This window comes from Schistocerca americana, chromosome 6 (genome assembly GCF_021461395.2).
Source record: "Schistocerca americana isolate TAMUIC-IGC-003095 chromosome 6, iqSchAmer2.1, whole genome shotgun sequence".
Lineage (NCBI taxonomy): Eukaryota > Metazoa > Arthropoda > Insecta > Orthoptera > Acrididae > Schistocerca > Schistocerca americana.
This window is the reverse complement of record NC_060124.1, coordinates 530,116,830-530,133,554: the sequence shown is the minus strand read 5'-3', so window position 1 is coordinate 530,133,554 and position 16,725 is coordinate 530,116,830.

Below are 16,725 nucleotides of genomic sequence, written 5' to 3'. Positions count from 1 at the left end.
GCTGAGGAGGAAGCAAAGGCAGCTTCACTCTCGGTTCAAAAGAGAATGTGCAAATTATGGCAGGCGAAAGTTAATAGAAATTTGTGATTCTGTAAAAAGATCGATGAGCGAAGCTTACAACTACTGTCACCTTCACAACTTAGCAGAAGATCATGCCAAAAATTCAAAAAAATTCTGGACACACGTAAAATCACTAAGTCGGTCTAAGACTTCTATCCAGTCACTCGTTGACAAGTCTGGTGTGACAGGTAGCGAAAGTAAAGCTGAAGTTTTAAATTTCGGATTTAAGAAATTGTTCATGTAGGGGAAGCGTACAAACGTTCCATCATTTGACTATCGCACAGATTCCAATATGGATGAAATAGTAATAAGCATTGCTGGTGTAGAGAATCAACTGAACGAGTTGGAAATGAATAAGTCGCCAGGTCCTGATGGAATTCCAGTGCTGTTTAACAAAGAGTACTTTACAGTATTGACCCTTTAATTAGTTTGCATTAGCCTCAAAGTCCCAAGTGACTGGAAAAAAGTACAGGTGCCTCCAGCATATAAGAACTGAAGGAGAAATGCCCTGTAAAATCGCAAACCAATATCTTTAACATTGGTTTGCTGCAGAATCCTTGAACATATTCTCAGTTTGAATATAAATATCCTTGAGAGGGAAAGATTGTGCCTACAAATCAGCACGGTTTCAGGAAGCATCACTCATGCGAAACTCAGGATGCCCTTTTGTCACGTTGGAGCCTGCGAACCGTAGATGAAGGGAAACAGTCAGATTCCATACTCCTAGATTTCCATAAAGAATTTGACACGATGCCCCACTGCTGACTGATAATGAAGGTTCAAGCACATGACTTAGGTCACCAGGTATAAGAGTAGCTCAAAGACTTTTTATGTAACAGATCCCACTATGTTGTCCTCCGTGGCGAGTGTTCATCAGAGACAATGGTATCATCAGAAGTGCCCCAGGGAATTGTGATAGGACCGCTTTTATTTTTTCTGTACATAAATGACCTACTGGACACGATAAGCTGCAATCTGTGGTTGTTTGCTGATGAAACTGTGGTGTGATAAACTTGTTGTCGTTGAGTGATTGTTGGGAGATACAAGATAAGTTAGGTAATATTTCTAGTTGGTCTGATGAGTGGCAGCGAGCTCTAAATGTAGACAAAATGTAAGTTAAGGCAGATGAGTAGGAAAACAAACCCATAATGTTCAAGTACAGCAATAGTAGTGTCCTGCTTGACACAGTCACATCGATTAAATATCTAGACGTAATGTTGCAAAGCAGTGTGAAATGGAATGAGCATGTTAGAATGACAGCAGGGAAGGTGAATAGTCGACTTCGGTTTACTGTGAGAATTTTAGGAAAGTATAACTCATCTGTAAAGGAGACCGCATATAGGAAACTAATGCAACCCATTTTTGAGTATGGGTAGTTTTATGGAAATGCTTCGGGTACTCAAATGAGGATCACTAGAGCGAAGGTAACATTCTTCTCAAGGAGCCCTATTGAGAAAATTTAGAAAACCAGCATTTGAGGCTGACTGTAAAACAATTCTGCTGCTTTAAACGTAAATTTCGTGTAACGACCATGAAGATAAGTGAAATAAGGGTTCATACAGAGGCACATAGACGGTCATTTTCCCAACGCTCTATTTGCGAGCGAACAGGAAAGAAAACTACGCCGTACTTCTGAAAAACACGGGCACTGTTATATCGTATTTATTCACAGACGCCAGGCAACCTACTTTAAATTAAAATGTCTCCTTTGTACAGGGATATATGAGATGTGACAATAAAGTAATGAGTCTGTTGTAAAAAAAAATGTTACTTACCGTTTTAGTCAAGTTTAGTGTTGTCTCCTTCAAAGTAGTTCCCTTCTGATTGCACACACTTTTTCCAGCGCTTCTGACATTTCTGGAACTCATCTTCTGTAATATCCTCCAGGACCCTCGTCACAGCTTTTTGCAAATCTTGTGTTGTTTGAAAATGGTGTCCCTTGACCGCCGTTTTGACTCTTGGAAATAGAAAAAAGTCGCATGGAGCGATATCTGGTGAATAAGGTGGCTGTGGTAGTATTGAAATTTGTTTTTAGGTTAAAAATTGCTGTACTGACAGAGCAGTATGGGATGGCGCAATATCGTGATGCAGAATCCAATTATCAGCAGTGTTGGCACGGACACGAGGAACTCTTTTACGAAGTCTTTCTAAAATTTCAAAATGGTTCAAATGGCTCTGAGCACTATGCGACTTCTGAGCTCATCAGTCGCCCAGAACTTAGAACTAATTAAACCTAACTAACCTAAGGACATCACTCACATCCCTGCCCGAGGCAGGTTTCGAACCTGCGACTGTAGCGGTCGCTCGGCTCCAGACTGTAGCGCCTAGAGCCGCACAGCCACTCCGGCCGGTTCTAAAATTTCTTTGTAGTAATATTGGTTAACTGTTAGTCCAGGAGGCACCCACGCTTTATGAACAGTTCCCTCGGTGTCAAAGAAGCACACAAGCATGCATTTCACTTTTGACTTCGACATGAGAGCTTCTTTTGGTCTGGGTGGTCACTTTGGGCACCATTGCGTACTTTGGCGTTTTGTCTCTGGATGGTACTGAAAAAACCAACTTCCATCACCACTGACAACACGGCTCAACAATTCTGGATTGATTTCTGTTTGCTCTAACAGATCGACTGCCACATTTTTACTTGTTTCTCGTTGTTGTGGTGTGAGATTTTTGGGGACCATTTTTGCACAAATCTTTCTCATACCAAGATCTTCAGTTATTATTAGACGAACCGTTTCTCGATTGATGTTCACTTCTTCTGCAATCATTTTCACGGGTAATCTTCGATCTGATCGTAGGAGTTCACACACACTGGCCAAGTTGACATCCGTCCGTGAGGTTGATGGTCGTCCAATGCGGTCTTCATCGTCAACATTCGTTCTGCCTTCACTATACATTTTATGCCAACGAAAAACTTGAGCTCTTGACATAACCTCCTCTCCAAAAGCCATCTGAAGCTTACCGTAAGTTGTCGTCGCGTTTTCACCCAATTTAACGCAAAAATAAATGGCATACCGTTGCACAATATTATGTGGCTCCATTTCTGTGACGAGAGACCCAAACACGTGCTAACTTATTGCAGCACAACTCACAGCTGAGCAGGTGTATCAATGTGCTGCTTGGACTAGAAGCAGCTTATAGACCAAGGTCAAAGATATTGTGCCTACGCAAGCCTGCAGGGTTGCCACATGTTGCAAAGAAAATCTTGACACACCTCATACATAATAAAGCTACTATCGCAGGTCATAGACACATGGGTGGTGGCATATGGAAGTTTGGATCTGGCCATGAATTGTGCTAATGGTAAGGCCACAGCTCATGATAAGCGAGGAATCCAAGTGTGAGTACTGGTCCAAAACAAATTTTCAGTGGCATCATTCCATTATACAGCTGATCGCTGTCCATACTCACAACTTCAAATACATTTAATATATTTCGTAATGGATGTAGTCGTTGCAGTTCCTCTTCCTTCGTACATGCGTACATGTCTGAACGAACACTGCATTGTACTTCTGAACAAAATAGGCACTGCAATATTGTATTGTATCTGTATATTCACCCTGTGGCTAATTTCCTGTGCTTTTTATTTTTGTAACTACTTCATGTACGAGCATACAGCTTAGATTTGCAGGTATGTCAGTGGCTGGAAGACTTTTTAAGGAAATGACTAGTAATGATGCAGGGCACCCACCTCCACACACCATGTGGTGGCTTGCAGAGTATCTGTATGTAAATATAGACGGAGAAGTTGCACGGTAGTGGTGCTATTAAGTTGCTACTGCTATGCCACACTTCATGTTACCCGTGCAAACCTGAGGCAGGTTGCTAGTTTCTTTTCTAAATTTTAAACAAAGAAAAGAACATTATTATTTGTAAACAGGCTGTTACATTCATCTTTCTATAGAGTTTAAAAAAATATTCTTAAATTTGCATCCATATATCTCATATGTCGTGGGGGGATGAGATCCCAATTGTAAAAAAATGAAGAAGAAGAAGAGAAACAGAACCACACTGGATGTGCTTTTACTTTAAATAATCATCATTCAGTCGAATCAGAAACTAGACTGTTGCTAAAAGTTACATCTCTGATAGAACTGCTTAACAATCTGGCCTCATCTTCATAGTCTGGTTGAGTCATGTACAAAAATTATTAATAAATTATTGGCAATCTCTGTTAACTTAAATTTGTATTTATAGCCACTTTTCCGTGTGGTGAAGCTCTTTAGGTGGTGCCTGATTAGTAACCCACCTCAGTAACAGTAATTCCTTTCTGCAGTATGTTGGACGCCAACTGTATTTTGTGAATACAAAAGAAGTAGAACTTTTGCTACTCTTCCTCTTATAAAGGGCTCACAAATGGTATTAAACAGCTTGTGTATCTATGTACATGTGTGCACTTGAACTCAAGGGAAGCAGGGAATGAAAGAACAACTGTTCTGAAACTAGAACAAAGTAAGTTTGCAGTGAAAAAAAAGAATAACCAAACTAAAAGCATTATGTCCAAAATTACTTGTTTGTGAAATAAAAAAATGCTGTTTTGCTAAACTCGGTGAACTGTAACATGCTCGGATCGTCCTTGGTATGCTGCCGACATGCTGTTAGACGTTGTTACTGACGCCTGTCCCACTCTTGGATGACTTCCTTCCAGAGGTCATCCTGTGCGTGAGAAGGAGTCCTCCGACTGTACACTGTAAGTTGCAACTCACTGTACGCATGCTGAGTAGGGTTCATGTCAGCGGATATCGTAGGCTATTCCATTTGATGCATTCCCACCTTCTGGACAAAGGTGTGCTCATGCGTTACTGCCTTGGAAGGTCTGGACAATAGGATGGAGGCTACTTTTCCAGTAGTGCACTGCCCTCAAATCAGCGAGAAGAGGCGTCTGACCTCTGTGGACGGTACCGACTCAAAACATGACTGACCCACCTCAGCCTCGGCAACTGCATGCCTGACATGCATGCTGGAACCTGGATACTTCCAGTCTCCTCTGCCATGATCATCAGGAGACAAACAATACAGACCTGGAGTTCCTTTGCCCGTATTATTCCCTCACCATGATCCTGGGGAGGGTGAGGATGGTGTGTGGTTTAGTTTGTAATGGACAGACAGAGGCCAAGCTGATCATGTGGAGACAACTGTGTACTGCCTTGTGACGACGCTCCACTCCCAGATGCCTCCAAAGAGGTTGTGTGCAGTTCTCCTGAATTCTCCTCAGTGCACCTACGAGCCATAATTTATAGGTAGGAGACATCAGTTAGCACCCTCTTGATAGCAAAGGACCACTATGAGGCAGATGTTCATTGTTTTCTACTTCATGGGACTTTTCGTATGTTCAAATAATGTTGCTATGTGTACGCCAATCTGGCGATCAACTTGCCTTCCTGACAACAGAATTTGCGGTAAAGTGACATTATGTGCACAGTCTGAGCGCCTCGGTTAGACACACAACATACACTACACAACTGCACTGAGAATACAAGTTAACTTTGCACTGCAGAACATTGGTGGCTGCTCGTAAGCATTGTTCTGTGGGCAAAAGAGTATCAAGATAACGGTTTGCGATCAGAAAAATACAAAGTATGCAGTTTATGACCGTAGGGTACATCACTTCTTGAGCGTTTCCTATTAGGACCTATTATCACTGGCTGAATTTCAGTGTGTTTACTAGAACTTGACGAAAAGGAAGCAGTTCCTTCTCCGACGTGTGATTTTCATTGAAGCTGGCTTCGTACGATAAATATGGGCCTTTGACAAGTGCTTGCAAATTGCAAGAAAATTGTGTCTCTTTCACATCTTACTTGAACTGGGTCAACTCAGGACAAAATGATGGGAAGAATTTTCTTCAGAAAATCAGTGTAATGCAGCATCCTATTTGAATCAGATGTTTGGGCTGTGTGCTTGTTAACAGAGCTCGAGTTGTGTCACCACTGCGTATACGAAGCGTGTTGTCTGTATTGGTACAATGAATCCACCTTGCAGTTCTTTGAGAGTCCCGTGCAGAGCGTCAAGCATCCAGTTTCCACATCCGATGTGTCTCTGGTTCAAGTAATCTCACACTCACAGTCATTTTGTTTACGGCCTAACCAACACGATGTTGTCCAGTAACGCCACACGACATCTAATACATACACTGCGAGAATCGCCAGCAAGCTCTACACAGGAAAACTGCAGGAGGAACCAGTAAGCCACGTGTGTACCAACTGCTGCATTCGTCACAGTATTGTCCTGTAATGAACCGGGCAACGACGATATGCACAGACGCTGGCATCAAACACTGCGATGGATCTGAAAGTGGCTTATTTTATGACCATACAACACACAGCGTTAATTAACAGTCGTTAGAGCCATCATGTAGTACCATAGGCATGATTTTGACTGCTTTTTGGGTAACAGTTTTATTGTAAGCCAAAAATTTTTCTTTTCTTGGAGCCCGTTCGCTCATTCCTGGATGAGGACGCTCTATGTATACTATTTTAAAATAATTCCCTTAATACTAGTCGGGCGCTTAAAGCCGTAATCTTCTTTTCCCTGTTGCTTCTACTTCCCCCTTGCTTCGGCAAGGCGTTGTGTGAAATTTTACTTAAAAGGTACCACAATTACTTCACACTTTTCCTGCATATTTCACAGTTTTGTCATCAGTATGTTGTTACGATTCTGTCTTCTTTATTTACTATATTCTTAAACCATATTTACAGACTTCCGTCAACCGTAGTGACATTTACCCTTACTATTTTATTCTAATTCTTGGTTTTTCAGGAGCTGCGGCCCGAAATAACTATTAATCAGACTTCGATCAGTGGCAATGCTCATCTTATATGCTGTATCCTTGTCCAGGACTAGTGGACGCTGAAGATGATGACAGGTTATTTTATCTCGTACTTGTCATCACAGGATGATGCCATCCTACATGTGTGGATCTTCAGTAAAAGAAAGTGAAGTAAAGTATCAGGTGCCTGGTCGAAAGACCATTCCAGTAGTGATGCTAGAAAGACTACCTGCCAAGCTGCTTCTTTGCATATAGCTATAAAGTATTCTGAAAGTTGCGAAGAAACAGAAGGCCTCCATGCAAACTCAGAGTTATAACACGTAGGTACTTAGCGATTACATCTTGAGACATAACAAGTAAAAGGTTCTAATTAGAGTTCAGCAGCCCACATAGAACATGTTAAAATGTTCTACGCCACTGTATTCTTCTTCGATGAGATATTAAATGCTATTGAAAAAAGTACATTGTTCCAATAGAAAAAAACTAGAGTTAGTTCCATATCTCTATAAAGAAAAAAAGTTTTGAGTGTTAGTTGTGTGACAAAATGCGTTCTTTTGATTCTATAGTTTGTAAAAAAAAACTCATCATTATGATATCTTGAACAGTTTATGAAATACCAATGGCGTTACATGCAGGTTATTAATGTTACAGATGCAGAAAAAGGGGCGAAATGGACAATCCTCCCATAGACATTCAAACCATTATCTTGAGAATGGAGGCAGCTATCTTTCTGCCTTCATTGTTAATACAATTTCCATATGTTAGCTAAATTCCATTTACAGCAATGTATGACCTAAAATGAACCAAATAGAACGTTTTTACTGCAGTAAACTCTTAAAATTTCGCGCAATGGGTTAAGTAATTTTGATGCATGACACTAATTGTGATGAATGGTGTAGAGAATTACAGTCCATCGCCGAGCGCAGCTATCTGATTCTAAGGCTTGAAAATTTATTTTATTTTGCCAAAAAGGTTTTATTGAAGTCAAAAGAGAAGTATTTGATGGTGGCCAGCACGTCCGTTCTAGTGCTTTACCTGCAATTCGTGCAAGAGGGATTACACCCTTGTCACACTCGGCACGGCCGGTGTGGACGAGCGGTTCTAGGCGCTACAGTCTGGAACCGCGCGACCGCTACGGGCACGGATCCTGCCTCGGGCACGGATGTGTGTGATGTCCTTAGGTTAGTTAGGTTTAAGTAGTTCTAAGTTCTAGGGGACTGATGACCTCAGAAGTTAAGTCCCATAGTGCTCAGAGCCATTTTGAACCACACTCGGCACGCCCTGCAATCAGCTGCACTAACACTTGGAGCGGCAGCCACTGCGGGAAGGTTTGATGTCAAGAGACCGTGACGTGATGCCTGACATGAACTGCCACAGGGGTGTTTCCATGGCAGCCCTAGTGTTCCCATTAATTTTCAAATGTAGAATGTTCCTTTTGAAACCGACCTTCAAGCGAACCGACATTCAAGCGTCAACTGGGAAAGTTGGACATGAGTGAACCGTGCCACAAGGCAAGAGGCATACTCCAACAGAGTGTGTCTCTGCTACAAACATGTTGCTGCTGCTAACATTTCTTCATGGAATACTCCAGCAGGGTCTGGCCTTTATACAGTGGATTCTCACGAAAGGTTTCTTGACAGATTCGTAATATCGATCATCGTTGTGACGTGTACCAATGTTTGAAACTACAAGAACAACAACAGAGTGCCCAGAAAGACCACAAAGAGTCGTTTATTTAAAAGGTCTTCGTGAACAGAGTCTGTAGCTACGGCGCAGACCGCCCCCGTGTGTTCCCGACAGCTGCGCGGCCCCCCCTGGTGCGGACACAGGCGCGACACCGGCGGCTGGGCCTCCGCCTCTCGCGCCGCAACTCCTCGCTGCTGCCGGAGGCGGACGAGGAGCTGCTGGGGGCGGCAGTGGGCCGGCCGCGATGACGCACGCGCAGCTTCCTCCTGCGGCAGCGCCGACTCGGCCTCCACCTGCGGCGCGGAGCCTCCCCGCTGCTGGAGGAGGAGCTGCTGGGGGCAGGAGAGGGCCAGCCACGACGACGCTGACGTCGCTTCCCCTTCCGGTGCGGCGCCTCCAAAGACTTGGAGGCTGGGGGCGTGGTGGCGAGGGGTGCGCCCGCCGTAGCCTGCAAGACAACGTCAACACTCATGACACCTGATAACGCTCAGTTTTTGGCGTAACTGTAAGATTCACTGGTGCTGACATATTCTGTACTCAAGCGAATGTGTTTGACCACAGTTTGCTTCTTCCCATAACACAATCTTTCGACAGTTTTTACAACCATGACCCCGCTTCTGTCTTTGTACATGTAACTCTTCAACCGCTTGCACTGAATCGTGATATACTGCTATATTACAAAGTGTCTTTGTCTCCCGAACCTCTCCTTCCTCGCAGTAACATTCTGAAGCACAAATAGCTATAGTCCCAGACAACTGTGTCTCTAGCCCAATAAAGATTACTAGCTGTTGCATCAAGAAATGTATATACCCAACCGCCTCACAAACAAGAAAAGGTCTCAAAAGTAACTATCCACAATGGCAGGTCACGTAACGTTTTTGGTTAAGTGTGGGGCTAGAGACTGAAGAAATGAATTCCTACACCACTGTCATTTTCTGTGGACGATAGCTAAGAAGTGCGCATCTACCTAGAATATGCAACCTTCAGTTAATACTAAAGTCTACAGAGTGTGTAGTACTCACCCTTATTGATTCCAGCAGCTCCTCCTCCATTATCCTGCAGTACATGCCAAAGCATTCATCTATAAACTGCTCTCGTTCCTGCGGACAAAATACTTAATCAGCTACATAGTAAATAACATCTAACTTTGCTTCTGGATTTAACATTAACAGATTTTATGGCACTCTTATCTGCTATGGATGAATTGTAAGTAGTACACATGCAGTTAGAATCTTTTGCGATGAATTACGAGAGATGTCTAGAGACTTAGTGGTACTCACCTCTGAGGAAGTTAGAGACAGTTCGTCAGCCAGTCTACTATATGCTGCATAGAACTCTTGCACGAACTTCTCCCACTCCTGTAGACAAAAGGGTTTATTAGCTTCATAGTAGCTAACCTTACCTCTGTTAATAGATACAACATGAAAAAATTACTGTGGAATTGTAAAAGTTATATGCCTTTTCAAAACTGAACTATCTCACTTAGCAATGCGTGTTTGCACTTTCTTCTCAATTTCTATTCAGACTTCTCAGGTCAATAGAGCGTTGACTATTCGTGATGCTTCCCAGTAGCACGGAGAACCCAGTTCTGCCCACTTCCACTCGCCACCAGAGTCACATCCATTAGCGACGTTTCAACCCTTCTAAAGCTGCCCAAATCGAGAGTGGGTGAAGTGGTCGTCAAGTGGAAACGTGAAGGAATATCCACAGCAAAACCAGCACCAAGCAGACTTCGCGTACTGACGGATGGGGACTACCGGTCTCTGTGGAAGGAGGTTGTAAATAATCGCCTGAAATCAGCAGAAGGAATGACTCGTGCATTCCAGACTGCTATCAGTGGCCCAGCAAACACAACGGCTGTGCGTAGAGAGTTTAAAAGGAATGGGACACAATGGTGAAACAGCTCCTCATAAGCCTCAAATTTCTGTAATCAGTTCTAAGCGACGGTTCATGTGGAGTATAGATCGATGCCACAGAACAATGGACGACTGGAAACGAGTGGTCTGATTCGGTGGATCACGCTATACCCTGTAACGATCTGATGGAAGTGTTTCAATTTCGCAAATTCCTGCAACATGGTGCCAAATCTAGAAAACCTGGACTATAGAGCAATGGAAGAAACTCATTTGATTGGATGAGCTATGTTTCACATCTTCTAGCCGAGCACATGTCCCAAGAGTGAAACATGGTACCCATATCGTGATATTCCATGGGTACTATGGTTACTCTCCACTCTCTTATTACTACCAAGGTTTATGTGACCATTTTCGCTGATCAATCCGTGGTACAATGTTTTTTCCCCAATTTTGATGCTGTGTTCCAAAAAGACAGGGCCCCTGTACATACAGCCCACAGAGCTCAAGACTGTTTTTGTGAGCACCAGGATGAACCGTCTCATCTTCAATGGCCACCACAGTCACCAGATCTCCATATTACTGAGCCTTTGTGGGCTTCTTTGGAGAAAAGTTTCCATGAACGCTATCCACAAGCATCATTGCTACCTGAAGTTGCCACTATTTTGATGGAAAAATTGTATAAGTTTCCCTTGAAACAGTACAGGAGGTGCATTTATCCATTCCGAGACGACTAGATGCTGTTTTGAATGCGAAAGGGTTTCCTACGTCGCACTAGGCATGGCAGTGTGGCGTGTTTTCGGTGCCTCCACACATTGGCAAAACTTCTGTACAGTCTGGCTGCCCCCAAACACTGCCAACATTCTAGAGCGGCGTACAACGGCGACCCTCACCTGCTGCATGACCGCCTCTGGGTCTGGAGGGGCGCCCTCCGCCCCCTGCTGAACGTTCTTCTCCTCCGCCTCCAGCTGGACGTTCTTCTCCTCCGCCTCCAGCTGGACGCTCTTCTCCTCCTCCTCCTCAGTGCTGCCGCAGCAGCACAACCACCGGCGGACACTCCGCCACATCTGTGCAGACGAGAAATACATTAGGTCCGAAAGAGCAGACACCACACATTCATATAAAAACAGAGCAACACTACAGCATTTTTGGCTTCAACGTGTGTATGGCGGTAACTTTGTTTTGCATTACCAGAAGCTTTATCTGCTTACGAAGAGCACTCACGAGGAGCGGGCTAGTAGCAGGTATTGATTTCATTCTTCACACTAGACTAACATATTTGTTCAACTGGTCCCTCAGAAGTGTCCCACTGGGGTAAAATTTCCAGCTCTAGGAGCCATATTTCATTTGGAAATTTACATCTCGGTTGAGTAAAGATGCAGTAGCTGCTCATGACATGACGAAACGGAGTAAGGTAGGAACAACCGACTCAGATACAGCAATTGTGGGTAACTGAGCAAACTGAATCGACTTCTGTTCACGTTTTCTGTTGTTAAAAATATGGACGGATCACCTCTGCCCTGCGCACCAGAACACATATTTCCGTTTCCGCATTGTTACTAAATTAACATTCAGAATCTCCTGATAAGATTTGTAGAAGTGTTTATACTGGGCATTCATTAAGAAACCTTATAAACGTGAGAACAAACGTACAAATTAATGGGCGCAGGACAGAATGTTTTAAGACCAAGTTAAAAGTGGTGGAATGCGACGAGGTCTTTATATAAAGAGATGCTAATCTCATATTGAAGTGATATAACAGTGAATTTGTGTCAATATTGCAAGATAGCTTTTCTAAATAGTACTCTGGAAAATGTATTAAAAATAAGAAAGCCACAGATAACTTAGTGAATTAAAATATCATGTAAGAGTATGAGGTAAATTTAAATCAAGGCCAAAATATGCCAAGATCTGACATTACTTGCATACTACAAAAATACGGTAGTACTTCAAGGAAAGACATTAAAATGTCGACAAATATGCATTTTCTGACAGAAATAAATAATGCGGATTATAAGATTAGTAAAACTATTTGAGATTCTGTCGTATGTCAGAAAGGTCAGCCAGCCAATGTACAAGATACAACAACATTTAAACTTAATAGCAATGTTGTAACTGATAATTCACGAGCTGAAAGTAATTTTAACAATAACTTTCTAAATGCACCAGCAAAAATTGGATTAATTGTTCAGTTGAAGAAGCAAGGAAATATACTAAAAATGTCATTCCACAAAACTTTAAGCAACTGAAATAGCATTAACATCCATCACTCCGAATTTTACATCTCAGTCGAGCTAATTTGCAGTAGGTGATGCATGACATCACGAAGTGGAGTGAGGTAGGAATGACAGATGCTACTACACTGAGAAATCTAAGTAATGGGATAAAGGCTGTTCTGGTCCAATTTTGATATAAAATTGATATCAAATTAAATTTGTTAATTAATTTACTGATCAAGTAACGAACCCTACCCTCTGATGACAACATGAGTACTCCCTGACATCACATGAGTCACCCTCAGAGAACTCCCAGCCCTTCCCCTACCCCTCCCCTCCCTTAACGTAATCCAAGGCACCAGTCCAGGAGAAATGGCAGGAAATTCAAATTTATTCGTAGGAATATCGAATATTGTTTGTTTACTTTGAGATCCAGAGAGCAGCTGAGTTAGTTCATAGCATCATCGCCAGAGGGCTGTTGTTCGTCCTCCACTCCCATCTCCACCCCCATCTCCCCTCCACCTCCTTCCCTTTCCTCCCCATATGGAAATTGATGGGAAAAGGTTTCAGTTTGTTCTGGGCTGCTGGTTAGGATGGATGTAAGTCTTTATTTTGTAAGTAGTGCAGTACATTGTTTATTTAAACAATTAGAGTTGCTACTGATCGGTCACTAGACGGTAACTCGATCCAGTTTCATCAATAACTGCTAGATATGGAGTATATATTTTCGCTGTTAGTCTAGCACTAGAGAGTTGTTCCAGCCAGTCTAGCCAATAGCCCTGTAGGAGAAGGATATATGGTAATAATAACAGGACAGCGAAGTACCACTGGAGTACAGTGGGCTAGCCTCCTGCTGATCTGCATGTGAGTAGCTGATGTTGGAAGAAACGTAAGAATGGGTAATAATAATAATAGAACAGCGACTCACTGTCCCACTGCGCCTGCAACTCCCTGCCCTATACACAGAATTCCTCTAGCCACATCATTTGGGAACAACAATATTGTTTATGATTGTAGTACCCTTTATCTTACCTGAACACATTGTCTCAGGACAAAAAAGAAAACTGTCCAGTCACCTCCTGTCTAGTCCAGCGTCATTTACCCAGTGTATTGTGTACCTGAAGAGCTAGTCAGATGAGAAGTCCCCAGAGCTTGGCCTCTACTTCCAGCTGCCCAACCACTCCCTCCGCCAGACACAGCTCAATGCGGCCCAACTCGGACTAACTACAGTCCCATCTCTGACATAGACACCCCAGTTTAAAAAATCTAGAACTGGGATGTTCTTCTGTTAATATACCCAGAATTTCCCAAGCAAAAAGCACATTTTCCCGTTTTATACGCGTTATTTTTGAAGATAGAAGAAATAGACCATGCACGCGTTTTCACATTGCTAAAGTAATCTCACTATCCGTGAAAATCCTGTACAACACTATGGAAAATGCTATTTTTGCTTTAAGAATTTGCTCATCTGGTAGAAAAATATCTTTTATTGTTTATTATCTGTTACGTCCTGTATCATAGGACTAGAATATTAAAGTCATTTTTGGCTCATGAAGGAACGCTAGGAGAATGCTCTACCTAGGTCACAGGATGTCTCCTCACTTTCGAACTCTCTCTTCAAGTAAAGTAACCTTCATCAAATAGCCGAATGCATTCAACGGTAATTGCATTCTGTCTTTCAGTTGTCTTGTCATGTTGTTGGAGGTAAGTCACTTAGAATCCACAGTGTAATATTTCTATCTTTACAGCCATCATATTCAGCTACAAGAAACTCGTCTTAGAGAGGTTAAGAAAGCAGTAGTGTGAAGATGACGTAATGTGGTGTGAGGTTCCGATGACAGATAGTTTGTTCAATACAGGAATCATGAGAAAGCTTAAATGTGGTCCTCCTCTATGACTGGCTGCTGCATTCGGAAGTTGCGCACCAAAATGACGGAAATCCAAACAGTGAATTTACTTACATTTCATATAAAAGCATTTCTCGATAGCAGGCTATCATTTCAGTATTTCAGAGGTGTTAATAAAAGGTTGGAGTGGTTTGGATGTAATATCAGAGCTGGTTCGTCCATCTCGGAAGACAGATATGTTGTATGCCATGGTCGGTATCGATTGAGAATTAGCAATCTCTGGTTGTTTAAACATGTGACTGAAAACAATTTGATGGTAACTTCGAAAATAGGCTATTCATTGTATTATTTATTTTTTTTGGAGCATGCGAAGAATTTAGATAATTTGAGCTTCAATAATTGTGCAGTTTCTCACATTCTGTTAATAAAAAAGTGAGTGGCATAAACAAACCAACTGAAAATTTTATTATTCGTGCAATATCAGTTCCTAGCTAAGAGTTTATTAGAGCTTCAAGGTAACGGATCCACGACGTATGTGCTGTTTTCTGCACAGGGGACCACCACTTAGAAGACTGCGGTTTTGTGAACAGTTATTAGAACTTATGCATTCCACTCGGAGTAGTGGAAGCAAATAGGCACTTAGCGTGTACTGCAATCTTAGTACAAATGAAATGAGTGACACGTCATCTGCGGTAACATAGAGGAGGCATGAAGGAGGTGGTGGTGGAGGTGGAGGTTAGTGTTTAACGTCCCGTCGACAACGAGGTCATTAGAGACGGAGCGCAAGCTCGGGTTAGGGAAGGATTGGGAAGGAAATCGGCCGTGCCCTTTCAAAGGAACCATCCCGGCATTTGCCTGAAACGATTTAGGGAAATCACGGAAAACCTAAATCAGGATGGCCGGAGACGGGATTGAAGCGTCGCATGAAGGAGAGAAATTTATGAGGGAAGGGGTTTATTACATGCATGTATATACCACGCTCTCTCTCTCTCTCCCTCTTTCAACTTGCTGTAACATGTACTACTCCCCAACTAATCCTGCTGGGATCTGTCAGTCTATAGGAGCATCAGGTTGTTTCACTCTCTTCTCCATCCCTGAAATGCCTCCACCACTGGGTGATATGGCACTGTGTTGCGAACCTCCACACATGCATAAGGGCTGTACTGCTCCCGGCCGACAACACACTGCTCTCCATGATTCCAGACCCACAAAAGTTTTTCTGTCCTTCTCATAAGGACTGGGCGCTTAAATGTGGCTAGTAGTAACAACGAGGATGTTGAAAAATATGCTTCCCCCCATGCACCCTGTAAATCGAAACATTCCGAGATGTTTTCGAAATATCACAGAAAGACTAACATATTGGGAAATAACAAAATACCTGTTTACTGACTACCACATTGCAAACTTGTACGAGTCTGCAGACTTATGTTTCTTTCAGAATACAGCCCATTCTTATTGACTCCCGCCAAATTAGTGACAGGATGATTCGAGAAATCGAATGAGAATCCCTGAAGGAAAGCTCATGTTCTTTTCGAGGAACTCAGTTAAGAACAGACATTTGGAGATGACTACTGCCGAGATTCATTTTGCATAAGGACCACGAAGAGAAGATAAGAGAAGTTAGCGCTCGTAGTGAGACATATAGGATGTCTTTTTCCCTCACTGTATTTGCGAGTGTAATAGGAAAGGGAATGGCATATTTGACAGTATGTTATTTGAGATAAGATGGTTATAAAGACGACTGTACATTACTTTTTCGAAAATTTTTGAGACTGCTGGCAACAGTGAAATTGGACGGAAATTTGATGCTGTTTCTTTATCTCCCTTCTTAAACAGTGGCTTAACTTCAGCATATTTCAGCCATTCAGGAAATATTCCCCTGATAAACTACTGGTTACACAGATAGCTTAATATGTTACTTAGCTCAGAATCACATTCTTTAATTAACTTTGTTGATATTTCATCATACCCACTAGATGTTTTTGATTTTAAAGATGATGGACATTATTTCTGTTGGGCTAGTGAGGGTCAAATTCATATTATGGAAGTTACTTGAAACGTCTGGTCTAAGGTAATCCATAGCAGCATCTACCGAACCTGACAACCCCATCTTTTCAGCAACAGTCATAAAATGTTTGTTAAAAATTTCTGCAAGATACCCCTATTCCTCGAGTAATCCATGGCTTCTTTGTAGACTTTGCTCTTACCTTGGTAAGTTTTGGGGGAAAGCAGTGTTCGAATAAGGTATGCACTTTATTAGCAAAAATGTTATATTTTTCATTCATGCCATGAGCACT